General features: G+C 40.6%; 1 protein-coding gene across 4 annotated transcripts in view; it reads right to left on the reverse strand.

Moving 5' to 3' along the window:
• The window catches only part of PHACTR4 (phosphatase and actin regulator 4), a 98,546-nt gene extending 75,420 nt beyond the window's left edge, over window positions 1–23,126 (reverse strand). For 2 of the 4 annotated variants that reach the window (XM_038531368.1, XM_038531367.1), the window contains exon 1: window positions 22,909–23,038. The gene's annotated coding sequence lies outside the window, so the exon portion shown is untranslated. Of the gene's footprint in view, window positions 1–22,908 lie in introns of all 4 variants that reach the window. The other 2 variants (XM_038531370.1, XM_038531369.1) reach the window with 2 other exon arrangements.
• Window positions 23,127–24,366: the final 1,240 nt, after the last annotated feature.

Raw genomic sequence — 24,366 nt, forward strand, 5'->3', positions numbered from 1 at the left:
GCCAATCAGAATTCTGGAGGAGCTGTTCTCTCAACACATATAACAAACATGAAGATACAAAATGTCAAAATTTATGGGACACAGCTAAAGCAGTACTTAGAAACATTCAGCTGTAAACACCTACATTAAAAAGAAAGATCTCAAATCAATAACCTAATCTTTACCATAAGACACTGGGGGAAAAAGTAAACAGTAAAGATTAGAGTGGAAATAAATGAGATAGAAAACACAAAAACTGGGCAGCCTGGGTGGCTCAGTGGTTTAGCGCCGCCTTCAGCCCAGGGCCTGATCCTGGAGACCGGGGATGAGTCCCATATCGGGCTCTTTGAATGGAGCCTGCTTCTCCCTCTGCCTGTGTCTCTGCCTCTCTCTCTCTCTCTGTCTCTCATGAATAGATAAATAAATAAAACCTTAAAAAACACACACACGCACACACAAAAATTAACTCAAAATAAATAAAGGATTGAAATATGAGAGCTAAAACTAATTAGACTCTTAGAAGAAAAGACAGGTCTAAATTTATGACCTTTGGTTAGGCAATTAGGTTTCTTAGATACGATACCAAAACCATAAGCAACAAAAGAAAAAGTAGATAGGGATCCCTGGGTGGCGCAGCGGTTTGGCGCCTGCCTTTGGCCCAGGGCGCGATCCTGGGGACCCGGGATCGAGTCCCACATCGGGCTCCCAGTGCATGGAGCCTGCTTCTCCCTCTGCCTGTGTCTCTGCCTCTCTCTCTCTCTCTCTCTCTCTGTGACTATCATAAATAAATAAAAATTAAAAAAAAAAAGTAGATAAAGCTTATATTATCAAAATTAAAGACAGAAAATAACAAGTGTTAAGAGGACCTGGAGAAATTGGAACCCTTGTGTACTCTAACAAAATGGTGCAGCCACCGTGAAAGTAGCATGGCAGTTCCTAAAAAACTTAGGGGTGCCTTGTTGGCTCAGTTGGTTAAGCACCCAACTGAGTTGGGTCAGTTGATCTCAGTTCAGGTCTTGATCTCAGGGTTGTGGGTTCAAGCCCGACACTGAGCTCCCCCTAGGTGTGGAGCCTACTTTAAAAAGATTAAAAACAGGGCAGCCCCGGTGGCGCAGTGGCTTAGTGCCGCCTGCAGCCCGGGTGTGATCCTGGAGACCCCAGATCGAGTCCCACATTGGGCTCCCTGCATGGAGCCTGCTTCTCTCTCTGCCTGGGTCTCTGCCTCTCTTTCGCTCTCTCTGAATAAATAAATAAATAAATCTTAAAAAAAAAAAAAAAAAGATTAAAAACAGAATCATAGCATGATCCAGCAATTCTACTTCTGGATATATACCCAAAATAACTGAAAAGAGGAATTCAAACACATATTTGTATACCCATGTTCATAGTAGCATTAGTGACAATAGCCAAAAGGTAAAAACAACCCAAATACTCATCAACAGATGAATGGATAAATAAAATGTGGAACATATTATTCAGCCTGAACAAGGAACGAAATTCTGACATATGTTACAACAATGTCAATCCTGAGACATTATGCTAAATGAAATAAGCTAAACCCAAAAGGAAAAGATTGTATGATTCCACTTTACCTACAGCAGTCAAATTCAGAGACAGAAAGTCAGATGCTGTTTCCAGGGGCTGAGGGGAAGTGAGAATGAGGAATTATCACTAATGGTTATAAAGTTTCAGTTAGGAAAATGAAAAAGTACTGAAGATAGATGGTGGCAATGGTTATAGAACAACGTGAAAGTACTTCATGTTGCTGACTATACCTTTAAGAAATGGTAAACTTTGTTTACACAAAATATTGTGTATATTTTATTGTAAGTAAAACAACAACTGAATCTTGGTAAGATCAGTGAGTATTATGGCATTTTAACTAGCCTGACTCCCACTTCCATCTCCCTAACTCTGTTAGCCTTGAAAACCAAGAACCTCACAACTACAGTGGCTATGGAAACCAGCAGCCGAGGAGCTACTGAAAAGGACAGAATAAATTTGGAGCTCCCGAAAAGCGCCAGCCCCAGAGAGCCGTTAGTACGTGATCTGACTGCTCCCCGTATCTTTATTTGACCTGACTCACCGTTTGTTCTGTGTGAATAGCTCTATCCTTCAGACATTTTTCAAAACATAGTCAGTGGCAGCTGTTTAACATCCCCACAGCCTAAGGCAGTGATATCAGTCAGCTAGAGTCTAACAGGACACTGAACAAAAAAAACCATAAAGTTCAGGAACAAGAGGTCTATAAGGGACTTTGGAAAACCCTGATGTTCTAGAAACCCTTGGGTATCTAGAAGGGCACATGCATTTGCAGACTGTGCACATACCCAGGAAAAGCCTGAAAGCGCCCTGATATCTTACCTCTGGTTGACCTTGAAATTCTGTGCAGGCAGGAAGTAGTAATGGCTAAAGGAAAATTGTAAATTGCCTGCAGGGAACGTTGCAAATATATGCCAACAGACAGAGCCCCCTTGGCAAAGGCTACTGGATAATTTAAATGTTCAAGACAGTTAAGGAAGTCTTTGTCTAATCATTAGCTAACCACTAAATCAACCAAGCAGAGACTTCAGTGGCCATATACAACAAAAAATACAGGCTCTACAGATATTTAGTCCAGGAAAGTCACTAAATAAACAGCAACAAGAAATCCACAGGAGGGAGGGGTGAATCTGAATGGCAGACTTGCCACATTATTTAAAACACTTAGTTTTCTGAAGAAATTACGAGATACATAAATAAAGAGGAAAGTATGGTCTATATAAGGGGAAAAAGCAGTCAACAAAACCGTACCTGAGGAGGCCTAGGTGTTGGACTTACTAGACAAATACTTTGTTGTTGTTGTTGTTAGAGAGCAAGAGAGGAAGAGCACAAGAGGCAGGAGGGGCAGAGGGAGAGGGAGAAGCAGACTACCTGCTAAGCAGGGAGCCCAAAGTAGGGCTCCACCCCAGAACCCTGGGATCATGTCCTGAGCCAAAGGTAGATATTTAACCAACTGAGCCACCCAGGAGTGCTTAAAGACTTTATTATTTTTTTTTATTTTTTTAAATATTTTTATTTATTTATTTATTCAGAGAGAGAGAGAGAGAGGCAGAGACACAGGCAGAGGGAGAAGCAGGCTCCATGCAGGGAGCCTGATGTGGGACTCGATCCTGGGTCTCCAGGATCACAACCCGGGCTGCAGGAGGCGCTAAACCGCTGGGCCACGGGGGCTGTCCTTTTATTTTTTTTAAAGATTTATTTACCTGACAGAGAGAGAGCACAACAGGGGGAGTAGCCGACAGAGGGGAAGGGTGGGAAGCAGGCTCCCCACTGAGCAGAGAGCCTGATGCAGGGCTCAGGGCTCCATCACAGGACCCTGGGATCATGACCTGAGCTGAAGGCAGATGCTCCACTGACTGTGCCACCTAGGCACCCCTAGACAAAGACTTTTAAGTAAGCTATTCTAAATACTTCAAAGAACTAAAGAAAACCATGTTTGAAGAACTAAAGTATGCGCATAATGCCTCATCAAATAGAGAGTAGCAAGAGAAATTTATTTTATTTTATTTTATTTTATTTTATTTTTTAAAGAAAGAGGGCAGCTCCGGTGGCCCAGGGGTTTAGCGCCGTCTGCAGCCCAGGGTGTGATCCTGGAGACCCGGGATCGGGATCGAGTCCAACGTCAGGCTTCCTGCATGGAGCCTGCTTCTCCCTCTGCCTGTGTCTCTGCCTCTCTCTTGCTCTCTCTGAATGAATAAATAAATAAATCTTAAAAAAAAAAAAAAAGAAAAAGAAAAAGAAAGATTTTCTAGAATTGACAAGTAAAATAACTGAAAAAAATTCTCTAGAGCAACAGCAAAAGTAACTACATAGGTAAATATAAAAGACAGTATAGGGGCGCCTGGGTGGCTCAGCGGTTGAGCATCTATCTTTGGCTAAGGGCATGCTCCTGCAGTCTGGGGATCAAGTCCGGCATCAGGCTCCCCAGGGGAGCCTGCTTCTCTGTCTCTCATGAATAAATAAATAAAATCTTAAAAAAAAAAAAAAGACAGTATAAGTGTATATACTTAATTTTTTCCCTATCTAATTTAAAAGAATGCATAAAGCTATAATTATAAAAGCATGGTAATGGGCTTGTGATATATAAATACATAATTTATATAAGAATAATAGTACCGGGCACTGAGGTGGGCACTTGACGGGATGAGCACTGGGTGTTATTCTGTATGTTAACAAATTGAACACCAATAAAAAAATAAATTTATTAAAAAAAAGAAGAATAGTACCAAGGGGAAAAGGAACAGAGCTATACTGAAAATAAATTGGTATATACCTAAACAAGATTACTAGATTGGGTTAAGGTAAAATGTGAATTGTAATCCCCAGAGCAACCACCAAAAAACAAACAAACAAACAAACAAACAAAAAACTAGCTGGGAGGTCAAATCAGTTGAGTATTAACCTTCCAACAAGTATAAAAGTAATTAGAGAAGGATGAATTAATACGGTCTACAGTCATTAGAAGCCTCAACACAGGGTAATCATTAATGTAAACAAAGTTCCATTCAAACTTTCATGGTAATAGACTGAGGTCTGCACTTTGTTTCAGACATATGTGGCACTGAATAAATGTCTGATATGTAAGTAATGGCAAAGCAGTAATAATCAAGAATCAAATACCTCTGGGTGCCTACGTGGCTCAGTCAGTTAAGCATCTGTCTGTGGTTCAGGCCTTGATCCTGCTCTTGATGGAATCCCAGACAGGGCTCCCTGCTCTGCTGGGAGCCTGCTTCTCCCTGTCCCTCCCTGCCAGTGTGTGCTCTCTGTCAAATAAATAAATAAAATCTAAAAAGGAAAAAAAATAATTGAACATCTGAAAATGGTTGTAAACATAATAGGATTTGCTGGTAGATTGAGAAGACAGAATTAATAGTATCTCAACTGCTGTTAACCACATTATTACTAGATAATCAGAGTGATGATCCTGGGCTAGCTAACAAAAAAGTTTCTTTTTCTTTTCTTATTTTTTTTTTTTTTAAGATTTTGTTTATTTGAGAGAAAGAGAGAGAGAGAGAACACAAGCAGAGGGAGCAGTGGCAGGCAGAGGGAAAGGGAGAAGCAGGCTCCCTGTTCAGGGACCCGAGCTGAAGGCAGACCCCTGACCCGAGCCACCCAGGCACCCTAACACAAAGTTTCAAGTAATAAAACACCTCTGTCCTTAGAGAATCATGAACAGAAGGGTACCCTTTTTTTTTTTTTTTTTTTTTTTAAAGATTTATTCATCTGAGGGCAGCCCACGTGGCTCAGCAGTTTAGTGCCACCTTCAGCCCAGGGTGTGATCCTGGAGACCCAGGATCAAGTCCCACATCGGGCTCCCTGCATGGAGCTTGCTTCTACCTCTGCCTGTGTTCCTACCTCTCTCTCTGTGTGTGTCTCTCATGAATAAATAAATAAAATCTTAAAAAAAAAAAAGATTTATTCATTTGAGAGAGAATGGGCAGAAGGGGCAGAGGGAGAGAGTCTCAAGCAGTTTCTGCACTTAAACAGAGCCTGATACCGAGCTCAATTTCACGATCCTGAGATCATGAAACCAAGAGTTGGACACTTAATTGACTGCACCACCCTGGTATCCCACAGAAGGGTATCTTGCTGAAGAATCCCAAGTAGTAGTCTTTGTAGAAGACTACTCTGTGTCTCCACCTAACCAAATGCCTGTGCTAGAAATACTTCCATGGTTCCTAGGATAACCACCCACATGCAGATGATGCCTAAACCTATATGTATGTTCAGTCCAGATCCCTCTCAAAAGCTCAGAATAGGGGAACCTGGGTGGCTCAGAGGTTTAGCGCCACCTTCGGCCCGGGGCCTGATCCTGGAGACCCGGGATCGAGTCCCATATCAGGCTCCCTGCATGGACCCTGCTTCTCCCTCTGACTGTGTCTCTGTCTCTCTCAGTCTCTCTCTCGTGTGTTTCTCATGAATAAATAAAATCTTAAAAAAAAAAAAAAAAAGCTCAGAGTAAAAGGCAAAATACTCAACAGTTTATAAGGCCCTATGACCATTCTCAATGACTCCATCATGTTCAACTACTCTCTCCCTCACTAAGCTTCAGGTAGGTGAGCCTCCTCACTGTTTCTTGAACCTGCCAGGCATGCTAGGGGCTTTTGTATTTGCTATTCACTCTCTCTGGAATGTTCCTCCCTCAAATATCCATTCCTCAATTCTTTTAGGTCTTTGCTAAAATGTTGCATTCTCAGTGAAGCTTTCCTTCATGACCCAACTTTATTTTTTTTAAAGATTTTATTTATTTATTCATGAGAGACACACACACACCAGAGAGAGAGAGAGAGAGAGAGAGAGAGAGAGGCAGAGACACAGGCAGAGGGAGGGGAGAAGCAGGCTCCATGCTGGGAACCTGACGTGGGACTCAATCCCGGGTCTCCAGGATCATGCCCTGGACTGAAGGTGGTGCTAAACCACTGAGCCACCCAGGCTGCCCACATGACCCAACTTTAAATAAAAATATTCAGCATTACTCCACCCCAACTCACCCTTGCTTTATCTCTTTTACCATCTTTTTATTTCTCAGAGCGCTTATCTTCTACATTGTGCCTTAAATTTATTTTTATTATGTTTATTTTCTTCTCTCACTAAAATATAAATTCTTTCAGGACACATACTTTGCCTATTTTTTTTTCACTACTATATCTTTAACAACTAGAATTGTTGTTAAATAGTTGGAGGGTCATGTGAGTGACACAGTTGGTTAATCACCTGACTCTTGATTTTGGCTCAGGTCGTGATCTCACAATCATGAGATTGAGTCCTAAGTTGGGCTTCATGCTCAGTGCAGTCTGCTTGAGAGTCTCTCTCCCCTTCTTCCTCTGCCCCTCCCCCATGCACACACATGCTCTCTCTCTCCAATAAATCTTAAAACAAAAAAGATATATGTATATATATGTATGTATATATATATTTTTTTTGAATAGTGCCTGGAAAACAGTAAGTACACAATAATATCTGATTTTTAAATGAATGAGCTCCAAATCCACATGTCCAACTCACTAAACACCTCCACTCAGATATCCTCACAAACTTCCATTCAACATACACAAAAACAATTCATTATCTACCTCACTCATCTTTATTCCCTCCTCTTCTGGCAGGTTCCTAGTTCACCACCATCCACCTAGTTGTTCAAACCAGAAATCTCATCCTCCACATCATATGAGTCATTTCCAAAACATATCTCACACGCATCCCTCTCTTCATCTTCATTGCCTGAAGACACGATAGTATCCAAAATATTCTCACTGCCTCTCACAGCTCAGTAATTAAGTATTCCCTAAACTGGGGCCTATGAACTCTTGGTTTTTGTTTTCCCTCCTACTTCAACTGATGTAGTCCCTGCAGGAACCTCCTTTTCTTGGCCTCTAAATGCTGCTGAGCCCTAAGATTTGGCTCTTGAATCTCCATCTCTTCACTATCTTCACTTTCTCCCTCCCTGGAACATCATGAGCATTTTGGCTGGGTCAGTTCTTTACTGAGTACTGTTCTACACATTGCAGGATATTTAGCAACTCTCATTTAGTATTCCCCCCACATTAAATGTCCACAGCCTCCCTAGTTATTATGACATCCAAAATCAGCCCTCTAAATTTCTAAACCCTCCTAGAAAAAGTGTAACACCCCAAACATGAACCCTGACTAATCATCTCATCCAGTTCTATAGCTTTTTTTTAAAGATTTATTTATTTTAGAAAGAGAGCATGAGAAGGAGGAGTAGAGGGAGAAGGAGAGAAAATATCAAGCAGTGTCCACAGTGAGTGTGGGGCCCAACATGGGGCTTGATCTCATGACCCTAAGATCACAAACTGAGCTGAAACCAAGAGTCAGACCTTAACTAACTGCACCACCCAGGATCCCCAGTTCTATAGCTTTAAGTATAATATATATATACTGATGATTTCCAAATTCATATTTCCAGACTGAATTTCTCCTCTGAACTTCAAACTAGTATATCCACAGCCTTACAACATCTTTATTTGGCAATCTAAGAAGTTTCTCAGACACAGCATATATATATATATTTTTAAAAGATTTTATTAATTAATTTCAGAGAGATAGAGCACACACAAGCAGGGTGGAGGGGTAGAGGGAGAGGGAGACTCCCCTCTGAGTAGGGAACCCAAAGTGGGGCTCAATCCCAGGACCCTGGGATCATGACCTGAACTTAAGGCAGATGTTTAACCAACTGTGCCACCCAGATGCCCCAATGTAGTATATTTTAAAAAACAAAACAGAACAAAACAAAACAAAAACAACAACTCTTGATTCCTCACGCCCAACTTGTTCTTCCTCCAGCCTCCCCTACTCAATAGTTAGGGCAATAGATGTATGACACTTACCAAAAAATTAAATAAATAAATAAATAAATAAATAAATTGCTGGCAAGTATGTTAGCTGCTATTTTGGATCATTATCTTGGTTAAGAGGCAACTTAAGTGTTCCAACTGCTCAGGACAAAAACTTTGGTGTCATGATTGAGTCTTCTCTTTCTCTCACAACCACATCTAAATCATCACTAAATTTTACGGCCTCTGCCTTTAAAATATATCCTATAATCTAAACACTTCTCACTACCCAACTCCAAGCTATGGCTACATCTTGCCTAGACTAGTGTGTCAATGCCCTAATCAATCTTCCTTCTTCCACTCAGGCTTTTAAAAATTTTTTAAAATTATTTTTTATATTTTATTTTTAAGATTTTATTTATTAATGAGAAACAGTGAGAAAGAGAGAGAGAGAGAGAGAGAGGCAGGCAGGCAGAGACACAGGCAGAGGGAGAAGCAGGCTCCATGCAGGGCGCCTGACATGGGACTTGATCCCGGGTCTCCAGGATCACGACCTGGGCCGAAGGCGGCGCTAAACCGCTGAGCCACCCAGGCTGCCCTCCACACTCAGGCTCCTATGTTGTGTTGTCCTCAGAGTGCTCTGGGTGATCCTTTAAAAAAGGAAAGCAGATCATGTCTCCCTATTACATCTGAAATTAACTCCCAATTTCTTACCATGACCTTTGAGATCCTACATACTCTTAACCCGTTTCTTACAGACTTTACTTATCACTCTTGCTCACTCTCTTCCTGCCACACTACCCTATTGCTGCTTCTGTAATTCAAAAAACACATTCTTTTTTTTTTTTTTAATTTTTATTTATTTATGATAGTCAGAGAGAGAGAGAGGCAGAGACACAGGCAGAGGGCGAAGCAGGCTCCATGCACCGGAAGCCCGACGTGGATTCGATCCTGGATCCCCAGGATCGCGCCCTGGGCCAAAGGCAGGCGCTAAACCTCTGCGCCACCCAGAGATCCCAACAAACACATTCTTACCCCAGGGCTCTGCAGGTGCTGTTCAGACAGCCTGGAATGCTCCTTTCTCAGAAATTGCATGATTCGCTCCTTTATTTCACATGACAACTCAAATATGACCTGCTCAGAGGGGCCTTGCCCAGACTACCCTGTCTAAAATGGCACATCCCTTTCCATCATACCCTATTCCTTCACCCTATCTTATTTCTATTTTTAACTTATTACTAAGTTAATATATACAAGACCTGAGATAAGACAGATATTTTCCTGTATTTTCTTAATATTTTAAAGTTTTACCCTTCACATTTTGATCATCGATGTACCTAAAACTGATTTTTGTGTATGGTATTAGATAGAGATCCTTTTTTTTCATGGCTAACAATTATCTCAGTCCATTACTGAATAATTTATCTTCTCTCCACTGATATGTAATGCCACCTTTGTCACATATCCCTTTCCCTATATTTATAGGTCTCTCTCCCAGCACTCTGTACTATTCTACAGGTCTATTATTTTTTATCCCAGGGCCAAAAGCCAGACAGTCTAATAATCAGTTTTACAATAAATCTTATAATCAGGTAGGACAAGTTTCCCCATGTTATCTTCAGAAATATGTTGGTTGCTCTGTTCACATTTTAGAATCAACTTGTCAAATTCCATGAAAAAAACTTACTGGAATTTTGATTAGAATTACATTTGATCTAAAATCAAACTGGGAGGGTGCCTGGGTGGCTCAGTCAGTTAAGTGTCTGCCTTCAGCTCAGGTTGTGGTCCCAGGATCCTGGGATTGAGTCCCGTGTGGGGATCCCTGCTCCACAAGGAGCCTGCTGCTTCTCCCTCTGCCTCTGTCTCTCATACATACATACATACATAATTATCTTTTTAAAAAATCAAATCAAATCAAACTAGGGAGGGACGCCTGGGTAGCTCAGCAGTTGCACGTCTGCCTTCAGCTTAGGGCATGATCCCAGGGACCTGGGATCGAGTCCTGCATCGGGCTCCCGGTGCATGGAGCCTGCTTCTCCCTCTGCCTGTGTCTCTGCCTCTCTTTCTCTCTCTCTGTGTCTCTCATGAACAAATAAATAAAATTAAAAAAAAAAAATCAAACTAGGGAGAACTGTCTTCTTTATAATACTAAGTGTTCTAATCCATGAATAGTTTATCTCTCATTTATTCAGTCTCCTTTATTACTTCTCTATTTGGACCATCTTTGTCTTTTAAATAGAGTTTTTGGGGAAAACATCTAATTTATTTCTACTGTGATTAAGAGATATTTTGTATTCCTTTTAACCACCGTATTTTCTATTTTTCATTAGTTCCACTCTTTAGTTTTTTTTTTCTCTTCTGCTGTATCAATTTTTTTCTCATTCCTTTTCCTCATTTCTACTTATCTTTATTCTGTTACTATTCTTTTATTATTACCTCTAAAAGACTAATATGAATATTTTACCTTAAGTCTAAAGTTAATTTAATATCTTTACTCCTTAATTATATAAGAACTCTTGGAATGCTTTCACTTCAAACCCCTTCTCTATTTATATTTGAGTGTTTTCCATTTTTTAAAAAGATTTTATTTATTTATTTATTGGACAGAGAGAGAGCGTGAGCCCACAGAAAGAAAGAGAGGGAGTAGCAGATTCCCCATTGAGCAGGGAGCCTGATGTGGGGCTTGATCCCAGGACCTCAGGATTATGACCGACTGAGCCACCCAGGCACCCCAAGTATGTCCCATTTTTATATCTATAAATAAGATGTTTCTTTATTGTACATTTATTCTTTGCTCATCATTCCCTTGTGCACCTCAGACTCTTGTTTCCAAGAAACAAGAGTTTCCTTTTTCCTGAAGTATATCCTTCAGAAGTTCCTCTGGAGAGGTTCTATGGGAATATGTTCTCAGTTCCCTTGTTTGAAATTTTTCTTTTAAATTTATTTTTGACATAATGGTTTTACTGATACACAATTCTCGGTTGATAGATTTTTTTTCTTTTAGTATTTTGAAAATAATGTTCCACTGTCTTCTTCCTTCTAGTATTGGTTCAACCGGGACACCAACAATATCTCAAAAAGTATATATCCTGCTAGGAAAAACTATATATTCTTGGCATATTCGTTTATATCTGTATTTAAACTCGAGGCTATCTTGGACATTCAAAATGAAACAAAGAATGAAAGCTATTAGTGACAGAAAAAAATTTTTGTTTTTTAAAGTCTGTTCAAAAAAAAAGTTACACTTAGGAAGAGTTTATTTTTAAGCACAATAAAACCTAACATACTACTTAAGGGTAAAGACTTAAAAATGGGACTAGGGGCAACTGGGTGGCTCACCCAGGTAAGTGTCCAACTACTGATGTCAGCTCACGTCTTGATCTTATGGTTGTGAGTTCAAGCCCTGTGTTGGGCTCCACATTGGGCAGGGAGCCTACCTAAAAAAAAAAAAAAAAAAAAAAAAAAAAAAAATTGGACTAATACCCCTTTCAAGAAAAACTAACCTCCTCCTCTTCCTAGTTAAACACAGTCTTTTCTGTTACCACTAAGACGCATGAATCAGCTCTTTAAAATAGAGGTGTGGCTCACTGATAATCAAAAGTACTCTCAAGGAAATATCATTAGTGAATTACAAAGGATATTATTTTCAGGAAAAATACAGATCTCAGAAAGGGTTATCCTACTTTCAAGATAACGCAGATCAGAATTAATCATATAATTTCTTCTCCTCAAATAATTGGGACTAAATTTGGACTTCAGGCAATTATAGTTTCTTTCTAATAGGTGAAGTTTGGTTACATAGATTTCTATGGTGTTGGAAACCTCATAGAAATGATCTGTTGAAAGATGGACTTAAATAGACTTTAAAAAAAGTTTTGTGTATGTCTGGATCATGGTAATACCAAGTATAAATATCTCATAAAATAATATAGGGTCATTACTTACAGGAATTTAATGTGGCATAATTGATGTGTAAGAGGTTAACCCTTTTAATCTCTTCTAGTTAAAAGGAAAAAGTTGCTCAACAACTGCTCTTTAATTTTTCCCTTTCTGTTCTGCCCTCCAAAAGCACTAGCACACACAAAAATACTTTATTTACCAAATCCCTTAAACCTTTTATTATTAATTCCTTAACACCAATGCCCTAAAGACAGTTAAACAGAGAGTTAAGAGGCTAGAGCGGAGCTTCTGACTGCTAAAAAATAAATTTTCTTCTCTCTGTAAGGACAAAGAGGAGATAGCTTAAAAAATACAAAGAAATACTCAAGACACAAAAAGACAAATATTGTATGATTCCACTTATTTGAGACACCTAGAATAGGCAAATTCATAGAGACACAAAGTAGAATAAAGGTTATCACCAGCTGAGAGGGGAAGACAATGGGAAGTACTATTTATTGGATAGTTTCAGTTTGAGATGATGGAAAAGTTTTGCAAGTGGATAGTAGAGATGGCTGCACAATGTTGTGAAGGTGCTTAATGCAACTGAATTGTACTCTTAAAGAAGGTTAACATGGTAAATTCTAAGTGTGCAAGGATTATTGTAGTTGCAAACAAACAGACTTATTTATCTCATGCTACAGATTGCAAAGATACATTCATTTAACAAAATGGTTCTTATTGGCCTGTGGCTAAAGTGAAAGGATGAAGCCCTCTCCCAATTACATAAAGATGCTGTTCCAGAAGCCAGTTATCTACTTTTATATAAACATTAGAGCATATAAGACTGTTAGAAAAATTCCCAATCTTATTGGTATCACCAATAGGTAAGAGGCATTGTGTTACCTTTTAATACATAAAGCAAAGACAAACCCATATCCTGAATCCTAAAGTTCTCCCTCAAATTTAAATTCAGTGAAAGGAACAGGAGGGTGTGTGCAAGTGAGAGGAAATGGAAGTACTCTTCACACCCTGTGGCTTGTTCTATACAGTTACTCTCAGTATCTACTGAAAGCATTTTTAATAGGGATTTAGCCATGAGGAAAGGGAAGAAGAGGTAAGTCTCCCTTAGAAATTCTCCCTTTTCTTCTTGTCACTCACTAGAGGAGGAGGGAGTGTTTCAGGGCTCCAGTTTTTAATCTTATTTAATAAACAATTAACCCCCAAAAGAACAACCATTTCTCTATGAACCCAATTCTGAGGTAAATAAGAACGGAATACATCTTCAACACTAGTGTGAAAAATATACCTTATTATTTTTAAAATAACCTTGACACCTTATATGAAGTGACAATTTTTAATTTCTAATGATCTAGGTAGATATTAGTAGCTCAAGATTAAAATGAATATTTTAGTGTCTTCCAAAGCTCCAAATGTCCTCACAAAACAACTGCTAGTAAAAATAACTGTATATATACCATTATGAAAAAAATTAACTTAGAACATTTTTATCCCATACATTAAAATTGACTTTTCCAAAAGTTAAAAAAAAAAAAAAAAGACTAATAGAAACAGAAGTTGAGGAATTCATAAAGTATTTAATCCATCTAAGGAGAAATAATTTTTCTAATGATGGAAGAAATATAAGAAATTACAATGGAAACAGTGAGTGGCTGTGGCATGAAGGTTTCTGTCAAAACAAAACAAAAATAGAAGCACCTAGCTGGCTCAGTTGGAAGAACATGTGACTCTTGATCTCAGGATCATGAATTCGAGCCCCACATTATATGTAGAGATTACTTAAAAATAAAAAAATCTTTGGGTGCCTGGGTGGTTCAATGGTTAAGCATCTGCCTTTGGCTCAGGTCATGGTCTGGGGATCAAGTCCAATATCAGGCTCCCCACAGGAAGCCTACTTCCTCCTCTGTCTATGTCTCTCCTCTTTCTGTGTCTCTCATGAATAAATAAAATCTTTAAAAAATAAATTTAAAAAAATTAAAATCTGTAAGAAAATAAAAAATACCACAGATGGGGGAAATCTTTCAATATACTTGAAAATAAATTAACATCTACAATAAAAGGCTTACAAAAGTATCTAAGGCCATAAAGACCCAAACGGATAAATGAGCAAAAAGAAAAGAATTTACAGTCATAGGAATAAATGTTTCACTGTCCTAATAATTAAAATGTTAAAACAGTATGCATCCGCAATACTCAAAAACCTTTAAAGTTAAAGCAGTACTTACGTATCATTTACAACTATTAAGCTGGAAATATATTTATTTTAAAATATTAAAATCCATTATTAATAAGGTCGGTTGTGAATAAACATGTACTGTAAACTATTAGTGGCACTGCAAATTAGAGGAGACTGATGTCAGCAGTTTGGTAATACCAATCAAGCACTATATAAATGTTCATATTTGCTGATCTAGTAATTTCATTTTTTTAAGATGACAAGGTTTTTTAAAAAGTATTTTATTTCATTTTGAGACAGCGAGAGTGTGTGCGCATGTGCAAGATTGGGGGGGAGGGGCAGAGGGAGAGGGAGAGAGAATCTTAAGCCCACCCCAGCTGAGTGCAGGAGTGTGGAGCCTACTGTTGGTCTCAATCTCACAACCCTGAGATCAGGACCTGAGCCAAAATCAAGTGTGATGCTCAACTGACTGAGCCACTCAGGTGCCCCCCAGTAATTTTATTTTATTTTTTTATTTTTAAATGTTATTTATTCATGAGAAACAGAGAGAGAGAGAGAGAGGCAGAGACACAGGCAGAGGGAGAAGCAGGCTCCATTCAGGGAGCCTGATGTGGGACTCGATCCTGGGTCTCCAGGATCACACCCCGGCCGAAGGCAGCAGTAAACCACTGAGCCACCCAGGCTGTCCAGTAATTTTATTTATTTTATTTTATTTTATTTTATTTTATTTTATTTTATTATTTTTTTTTTAATTTTTTATTTATTTATTATAGTCACAGAGAGAGAGAGGGGCAGAGACACAGGCAGAGGGAGAAGCAGGCTCCATGCACCGGGAGCCCGACGTGGGATTCAATCCCGGGTCTCCAGGATCGCGCCCTGGGCCAAAGGCAGGCGCCAAACCGCTGCGCCACCCAGGGATCCCTAGTAATTTTATTTTAAAAGAAAAAAAGTTATACATACAAAACCTATGTGGCAGCCTTATTTGTAATAGTTAAATGAAAATCCACAACACAGGAATCTTCCAGTTTATTTCCACAAACAGATACTGTTAGCTGGGAGAGTAAAGAGGTAAAGTCAAGAGGGAAAAGTGACCTACAGAGACACGGTTAAAGTGCTCTGGGATCACTCAAGGTAAGGAGGAATCATTAATCTTTTACACCAATTTTTCATACTGTATTTCCTACCAAAGTGCAAAGGAGAGAATAAGCAGCTGCATAGAGAGAATCAAGTACATTGGTAATCAACTCGATGGTGTGTTGCGGGGTAAAGATGGGGAAGGGGAGTTCTCACTAAGAAACTGAACATGTCGAGTTCCACCAGAATCAGCCATCCACAGAGGAAACAAATTAATAAGCAAGAGCACTTAAGTTTTGTCAGACAATCATAAGATTGTTTTCTATTCTTTTTTTTTTTTAAGATTTTATTTATTTATTCATGACAGAGAGAGAGAGAGAGAGAGAGAGAGAGGCAGAGACACAGGCAGAGGGAGAAGCAGGCTCCATGAGAGAGAGAGAGAGAGAGAGGCAGAGACACAGGCAGAGGGAGAAGCAGGCTCCATGCAGGGAGCCCAACATGGGACTCGATCCGGGGTCTCCAGGATCACACCCCAGGCTGAAGGCGGCGCTAAACCGCTGGGCCACCGGGGCTGTCCGATTGTTTTCTATTCTTAAATAAAATACAGTCAACACTTAACTAAATAGTACTCCTGGAAATGTGACTAACAAGTTCACATCTGAAAGAATAAACGTAGGGAATTTTAACAATGAGAGTTTTTTGGCCACAGATTTTACTAAAATTAGATTTGATTTGAAATGTTTACCTGACAAAAATATCCAGTAACATCACATACTACAAATAAATTTCTAAATCAGTGCACTGACAGCTCACATCCTGAGAGATTTCCCTTGCCACTCAGTACACTTGAATAGAAGGATGCACCTATAGCACTCATCACAATACTACTTTTCCCTTTGCCAGGTCTGATATTTTCTCATATTTATTAAACACCACACAGTTTACAAAGACCTCTTACTTATATTCTTATCTCACATCCCCAAAGAAGTGATTATTATCCCTTTTAACAGATGAGGAACCTAAAGTTTAAGGAGGTTAGCTGACTTGAATAATCAGTGACAACATGGTAGAAATGGAAGTAGAACCCAGGTCTTCAGACTCCAAAGATAGGAAACATATTATATTGAGTAAATAGGTCAGAGCTTTCAGATAGATGGTCAAAACCAACACCTCGTGTTTTATTTTATTTTTTTACAGATTGTATTTATCTTATCATGAGAGACACACAGTGAGAGGCAGAGACACAGGCAGAGGGAGAAGCAGGCTCCACACAGAGAGCCCAACGCGGGACTCGATCCCAGGACTCCAGGATCGCGCCCTGGGCCAAAGGCAGGCGCCAAACCACTGAGCCACCCGGGGATCCCAACACCTCGTGTTTTAAACATAACAGAGAAGTTAAACTGAAAAATCAAGCTCGAATCTGAAAGCTGTATAGTTTTAACCACCTCTTCCCTAAAAATCAAACCGACACTAAACACACTTCCTCTCCTAAAATCCCCTGGAATGTTTTTGGTTGCAAATCATAAAATCTTAGAATTTGAGAGACCAACTAATCCAGAGTACTCTTTTAAGAAATGAGAAAACTGAAGCACAAGGCTTGTGACCTGCTTAGAGATGATGACACCAAAGCCTTCTACGACAATATAGTGTGTTTTCTTCTAAGGCTCATACCAATCGATGGCACTCAAGAGATGCTGTTTTGCTGAGAATACAGGAGACAGAATGCAAGTATTAGCGGAAAGTTCGTGTCTAATCTCAGCTAGGCCCTAACTGCTGGTCAGTGGCCCATTCACTCATCTTTGGTTGGCTCCCTTACCTTTTCCACAACTGCTATTCCAAAACTTTAACCGTTTCTGAAGTTGGCTAACCCACTCTATCTAGCCTTTTATCATTCTGAAGATAACTTAACCCCTTCCTTTGAAAAGAAAGATAAAAAAGAGGTCACTAGACATTAACAGACCTTATAAGGCAGAAATTGTGATCCTGAGCTTTGCAGTCAAAATATATCTGGATTCCAGATCTCTTCCATTACTTATATGGTGCTTTTGGGAAATGAAGTTAATCTCTCTGAGCCATTTCTTCAACTGTCAAATGGGAATGCCCACCCACTCTACAGAATTTTTGGAAAATTAAATAACACATATAAGTGTATCTAAGGTGCCTAACTCAGTCTGTGAAGCATGCAACTCTTGATTTTGAGGTCATGAGTTTAAGTCCCAAACTGGCTGTAGAGGGGCAGCCCCGGTGGTGCAGTGGTTTAGCGCCGCCTGCAGCCCAGGGTGTGATCCTGGAGACCCAGGATAGAGTCCCACATCGGGCTCCCTGCATGGAGCCTGCTTCTCCCTCTGCCTGTGTCTCTCTGCCTCTGCCTCTCTCTCTCTCTCTCTCTGTCTCTCATGAATGAATAAATAAAATCTTAAAAAAAAAAAAAAAAAAAAAAACAACTGGTTGTAGAGCTTACTTAAAAAAAAAAGGTACCTAGATCAGTGTACAGGGTAAGTGGCTGGTGACTACTCCAATTTTAATTCCCATCTCCATCACTTCCAAACACATCTTCCTCCATTCCTTTCTTCATGTTTCACTTTCAAGGCTCACCACTCCATCAGCTCTCAATTTTATCTCCTTCCAAGGCTTCTTTATCATCTCCCATTTCTTTTGTGCCAATCTTCAGTATCTGCCTCTATGCGGTTCCTTTTCCTTCACCTTCAAAGATGTCAAATCTTTCCCATCTTTTAAAATCAAATCAAACAAAAAGTCCCTCAAAATCCAACTCTTCTAGCACTTACTCTAAGTATCTTCCTAAACCCCCTAACCTACCCTAAGACAGCAAACACCTTTCAAAACAGATCAGATTATGGCAATTACCTGCTCTAAAAACCTTTGAGGGTATAACAATTCCCTAAGCATAATGCCTTAGCAAAGCACTGTGAATCCTTCTCAGCAACTGACCATCAAACTTTCCTTTCACCAGCCACTCTATTAACTGTTCAAGCCCAGGGGTCCAGAGACCCCCTAAGTATTTCATAACCCTCTAAAATTATATGCATCTTTGTGTATGTGCAGTTGTCTGGGTGAAAATTTATTGCTTTTCTCAAATTTCTGAGAGGGCATCTGAACCAAAAAATGTTAAAAACCAACTCCAAAACCCTCTTAGCTGTACCAGACTTCACTCTTTCCCAGACACACACCTCAAACTTTCCCCCATCCATTCCTATGCCAAACTGCTTCCTCTGGCTGATCAGGCGTGGTGGTGCTTGGGGGAGTCAGGCTGGAATAACCTTAATAGTAACAGGTCTACTGGGTGAATTCTTATTCACCCCTCAAGAACAAGCTCCAAAATCACTTCCTCTGTAATGCCTTCCTTCACAGTCTACCAAATCAGAATCACTCAGTCCCTTTCCTATACTGTAACACAGATCTACTGAACACTTAACCACTCTCAGGTACTGTAATGTAAGCTTTTCAAGGCAGAGGCTCAATACTGTAACATGTCTGTACCTCCAGAACATAACCCAGATCCTAGCACATGATGGGCAAAACAAAAACCTGCTGAATAAACCATTTTTGGCACTGCATTTGTGTCCTGGTATTCTCCACAACTGCCTCTGACCACTTTTGTTATTTGTTCACTCATTCAACAAACATTTATAAAATTCCAACAAAATACCTGGACCTATGTGCTAAGCAGTAAGGATATAGCCTAGGACGCAGTCCTTGGCATTTAAGACCTTTAACTGTGATGATACAGAACAAATATAATGGGTTTATTTGATGAGTGCACAAAGGGTCATGGTGGCCCATATGAAGAGGTGACTAATGGTCACGGAATGTCCTAAAAGGAAACATTACACTCTCTTAGGCCAGAGTATCTACTCATTCTGTCTCTTTCTTTATAAACAACCTTCTTCCAATGCTCCTTTTCCTTTTCTAAACGTTATAATGTGACCAAATACCCTACTCCTGGAAATAATTCCACAATTATTCCTTAAAATTCCATAATTTACTCCTGGAAATTATTCTACAATAATTCCACAGATAGAGCAGGATGATTATACCCATGTCAAAGATTAGAAAACTAAACTTCAAAGAGGTCACTGCTAAAGGTGGCACATGAATGAATGAGGGAGAATTTTTATTTAGTACTTATCTACTGCCTGACTCTTCCAACCACCCCCCCACCCCCCCAATCAGCCTATAAGCCTCAAGGAAAAGAATTTTGTTTTCATTGCATGGTCCTTAGGATCGGATTCCTGCATTTCCAGGAATCTGATTCCAGTGTCTAGAACACAACAGGCTTTCAGTAAATATATATCAACTGAATGAATGGATTAATTTGAAAATAAAGTGGTCCAATAGTAAAACACACAAGGGAAAAAAATTTCTTTCCATCATGATGGCGTAATAAGAAATTTAAAACAGGTTTCTACTAGTTAGGAAAGGCTAGACCAATTGTACGGACTCAATTCCATTGGCATGTTATGCATTTTACCTAAGAAGAATTTAAATAAAGGAGGTGAAGTAAGTTTCTATTTCTGATGTCACATTCATGGCATGTACTGACATAAGCCAAGATTTAGCTGCAGGTTTGAAACTGATTAATAAAAGTCTTTACAAAAAGCAAACACTAAAGAAGGCATTTTCTTGAGACTTGACATTGCCTGGAAAAGTATCTGAATTTAATTTCTTTCTTCAATGTTAGTTCCAGCAGCCAAAACTGCTGTATAGATGTTTTCCAACATATGCTTCAAAACCTTTAAGCAAAGATTAGCTAAAACTTTTTAGTAATGAGAGACACCTGAGTGGCTCAGTGGTTGAGCATCTTCCTTGTCTCAGGTCATGATCCCAGGGTCCTGGGCTGGAGTCCCACATCAGGCTCCCCATAGGGAGCCTGCTTCTCTCTCTGCCAATGTCTCTGCCTCTTTCTCTGTCTCTCATGAATAAATAAATAAAATATTAAAAAAAAAAACTTTTTAGTAATGATTAGACAAAACCATGCCTAGTAACTCACCACTCTTCCACGCCCAAGGGCTCCATATAATTGCCATTGGTTTGAAGCACAAAATAATCACCGCATAACATCAAACAAGGTGATGAGACCAACGTTGAATATGATTTATGGTTTAGTATGACATTGTTTTATCTTCTAGAAACTCCAGTTCCTTATAAGTCACTTTGTTCTGATTATAAAATATTTCCATTATTTTTCTTCATTATTTAAATTTCAATAAATCATAAGCTGTTGGTGGTGGCATGATGAAAACTGCAACAGGTGTGAGGTAATGAAAAGAGCACTGGACTGGAATATGGTTTACTCTACTATTTCCTATCTAGGTTAACTGTGTGACCTTGGGCAAGTCACTTAACATTCTAGAGGCTGTGAATTTAACATTTATCAGCTGTAAAATGAATACTACCACCTCATGAAACTGTAGCGAGAAAATATATAATATGGGTGCCTGGGTGGCTCGGTTAAGTATCTGCCTTTGGCTGAGGTCATAATCCCAGGGTCCTGGGATAGAGCTTAGCTCAGGCTCCTTGCTCAGCAGGGAGTCTGCCTCTCCCCTCTCCCTTTGCCCCTCCACTCAGTTTGTGCTCTCTTTCTCTCTCAAATAAATAAAATCTTTCAAAAAATAACGTAATATAAATGATGAGTTTTCTAACTAACTAACTAACTAACTAACTAACTAACTAACTAACTAACTAACACACACTAACAGGGCAGCCCGGGTGGCTCAGCAGTTTAGTGCAGCCTTCAGCCCAGGGTGTGATCCTGGAGACCCAGGATCCAGTCCCACATTGGGCTCCCTGCATGGAGCCTGCTTCTCCCCCTGCCTGTGTCTCTGTCTCTGATGAATAAATAAATAAATAAAATCTTAAAAAAAAAAAAAAAACATTAACAGCAACAGCATGTTTGAACAAGTAACAGCCAGTCATTAGCAACTACTGTTCTTAGATTATTTTTAAAATTTCTAGAGCAATTCTACAGATGCTCCTTCAAAACACAACCAAGAAAACAACCAGTCCCTACTCACTGCTGCATTAAACTGAAGAACAACTTCATTAAAGACCTCCATCCCTGTACAATATTACCAACACAATCTGGGATTCCCAGAGTAAATCACTTCCATCATGACATATCTAAATAATAGAGTACAACAGACTTTTATTTCATTTGCCAACTTGACTAGGGAGGGAATTTAACCTATATAACTCTAATAACTTTCCCTGATTCATGTAAAGAACTCCTGGTTGTCCCCATTTCGGAGACTTGAGATACATAATTATTTTTCAAAAAGAGTGTCCACAGTGGCGTCTAGAAAGTTTTGCCTTATGCTGAATCTAGCAATGCATTCTTCCAACTCAACATAAAGTTACCACTATCTAACAAAAGTTGATTAAATCCACACAATTCACCGGTTTCGGTAAGGATCTACTACTACCTTTCCTCCTCAAACTGGCTTCGCTCCTAGTAATTTGGTGAACTGGTCTCTTTGTTGCTTTCTAGAAGCCACTAGGTTTCTGGTTTCCCCATAACGCAGATCCTTCTATTAATAGGCATTTTCTTCCAACTTTTTGTTTCGAGCAAAAGAAATAAAAGGACTGGCGGGTACGAGGGGCGAGGGAATGGGTGGCTGAACAAAGTCCTGTAGCTTTCTTCTGCGTGCAATGAATGAAAAGACTGCTCCGTGCCCTATAAATCACTTTCCTCCAAGATTCAAGAGGTGTGTGAACTATCATTTTGCTCAACCGCGCTGGTTCTTTGGTTCCCGGATCACCGCTGCAACCTATGCAGACACCGCAGCAAATTCGGTCCCTTCCCAGTTTCCTGGGGAGGGGGCTCACTTCTTTTTCACAGGCCCATCCCCCTACGGAGAAAGACGCCTGGAGATTCGTGCCCTGAAGCCGCGCGGGGCTGACGTTTCAGAGTTAGACAATAACCTCGAGGATTTTCAACAGAAATTCCGTCTGCCGCTGCCGGGCGAGCCTCCGCTCTACGCAGCCGGGATGCAGAGGTCCGATAGAGGACGGGTTTGAAAAATGGACTTTGACCTGATCCGGTTGCCGTAACCGGATCCCCAGGGACCGGTCCCCAACAGGGGCGTCCCGGCGGGCTCCCCGGAGGAGGGGACTCCACGCACGGGCACAAAGGGGCAGCCCAGACAAAAGGGCCCCGCCAAGTTGCGGGGGGCGGAGAGGGCCAGCCCGCGCGGCAGGCGGAGAAACCACGGCGGCACCGTTGTGGGAGGGCGGAGGAGGAGCAGGAGCAGGCGGCGGCGGCCCCGGCCCAACCCGCCCCGCCCTGGCCCGACCGCGGCTCCGGCCGTTACCCTCGCCCGGACCGCGACCTCCTCGCGGAGCCAAGAACGCGGCCCGAGTCTAAGAGGCTCCCGCAGCCAGACCCCGCGCACTTCCCGCTCACTTTCCCTCGCTCATCCAACTCACCCGGGTGGCCGCCGCCGCCTCCTCAGCTTCCACAGTAGTTTCCCCCGGAAATCCTACCTGGCCCGCCGGCCGCCAGCCTGCAGCCAGAGCCTTCGCCCCCGGGAGGGGGAGCGGGAGCGGGCCGGACAGTGAGGGGTAGGAAGTGCAGCCGCGGGGGCTCACGGGACTTGTAGTCTTCGGCAAGGGCCAGCTGTGTCGCGGGCTGGACAAGATGGCGAGACTCTGCAATCTCTGTTCGCGTTGGGCGGGGGGGGGGGGGGGGGGGCGGTGGCCCTACCCGGCCTCTCTGGGCATGCGCCACCCGCTGCCAGCGCCCTGCGGTTAGAAGAACTTGGGCACCTTTTCTGGTGCCCGAGGAGGCAAAGGTCTTTGGACTTGGGAGGATAGAATTGAGTACTCGGCTGCAGGCAGTGCGTAAGGAAGGAGCTGTTGCAAGTCTGCTGTTGTAGAAAACTGGGTCCAGTCTCTGGTCAAATTTCATTTATAATTTCTGCAAAAGGAAAAAAAAAAACTATGGAGGGTCACTTTGAAGTACAAAAACTTAGAAGTAAGTTATCCTTAGTTTTGTGCATAAGGAATTAACCCAGTAATCATTCTTGACCCCTCCGTCAGCCTAAGTCCAGTCATTCTACATCCCATGTATCTCAGTTCCATTCCATATTCTGCACTACCATTACCTAGAGGAAGTCACTGGCAGTCCTCTCCAAGTCTTACTAGTTTCAGGCCTCTGGGCTATCTTCCTCCAAACATCTTCCTTGCTGCTGCCAGAAAACCTAGCTAAATGCCAACCCCATTGTGTCACAGCTCAAATTAGACCTGACTGTGTAACCTAAAGCTACAAAACTTGTAGAGGAAAATAGGAAAAAAAAAATCTATGTGACCTACAAACACATAATCCATAAAAGAAAAAAATGATAAATTGTAAGTCATCAAAATTTTAAATTTTGCTCTTTAAGACACTGCTACGAAAATGAAAAGGCAAGCCACACCCTGGGATGAGATCACAGCAAAACCTACATGCAACAAAGGACTAATATGTAGAATTATTTCAATCCATTAAGATAAAGAACCCAGTTTAAAAAGTGATTTGAAAAGACACTTTACCAAAGAAGATAAACCTATGGCAAATAAACACATGAAAGATGTTAGGGAAATGCAAATTGAAACTACAAGGAGATAATCTACACACCATGACTTATAATATCAAGTGATCAAGTGTTAACAAGAATGTAGAACAACAAGAATTCTCATTCATTGTTGGTGGCATTGTAAAATGATACAACCACTTTGGAAAACAGTATTGCAGTTCCTTTAAAACTTAAATATACACCTACCATATGGTCCAACCATTACACTGCAGGTATTTACCCAAGAAAAACTAAAAGCATAAATCTACATAAAGATTTGAACATGAATGTTTATAACAGCCTTATTTGTGATAGCTAAATGCTGGAAACA

Source organism: Canis lupus, chromosome 2 (genome assembly GCF_011100685.1).
Source record: "Canis lupus familiaris isolate Mischka breed German Shepherd chromosome 2, alternate assembly UU_Cfam_GSD_1.0, whole genome shotgun sequence".
NCBI classification, from domain to species: Eukaryota; Metazoa; Chordata; class Mammalia; order Carnivora; family Canidae; genus Canis; species Canis lupus.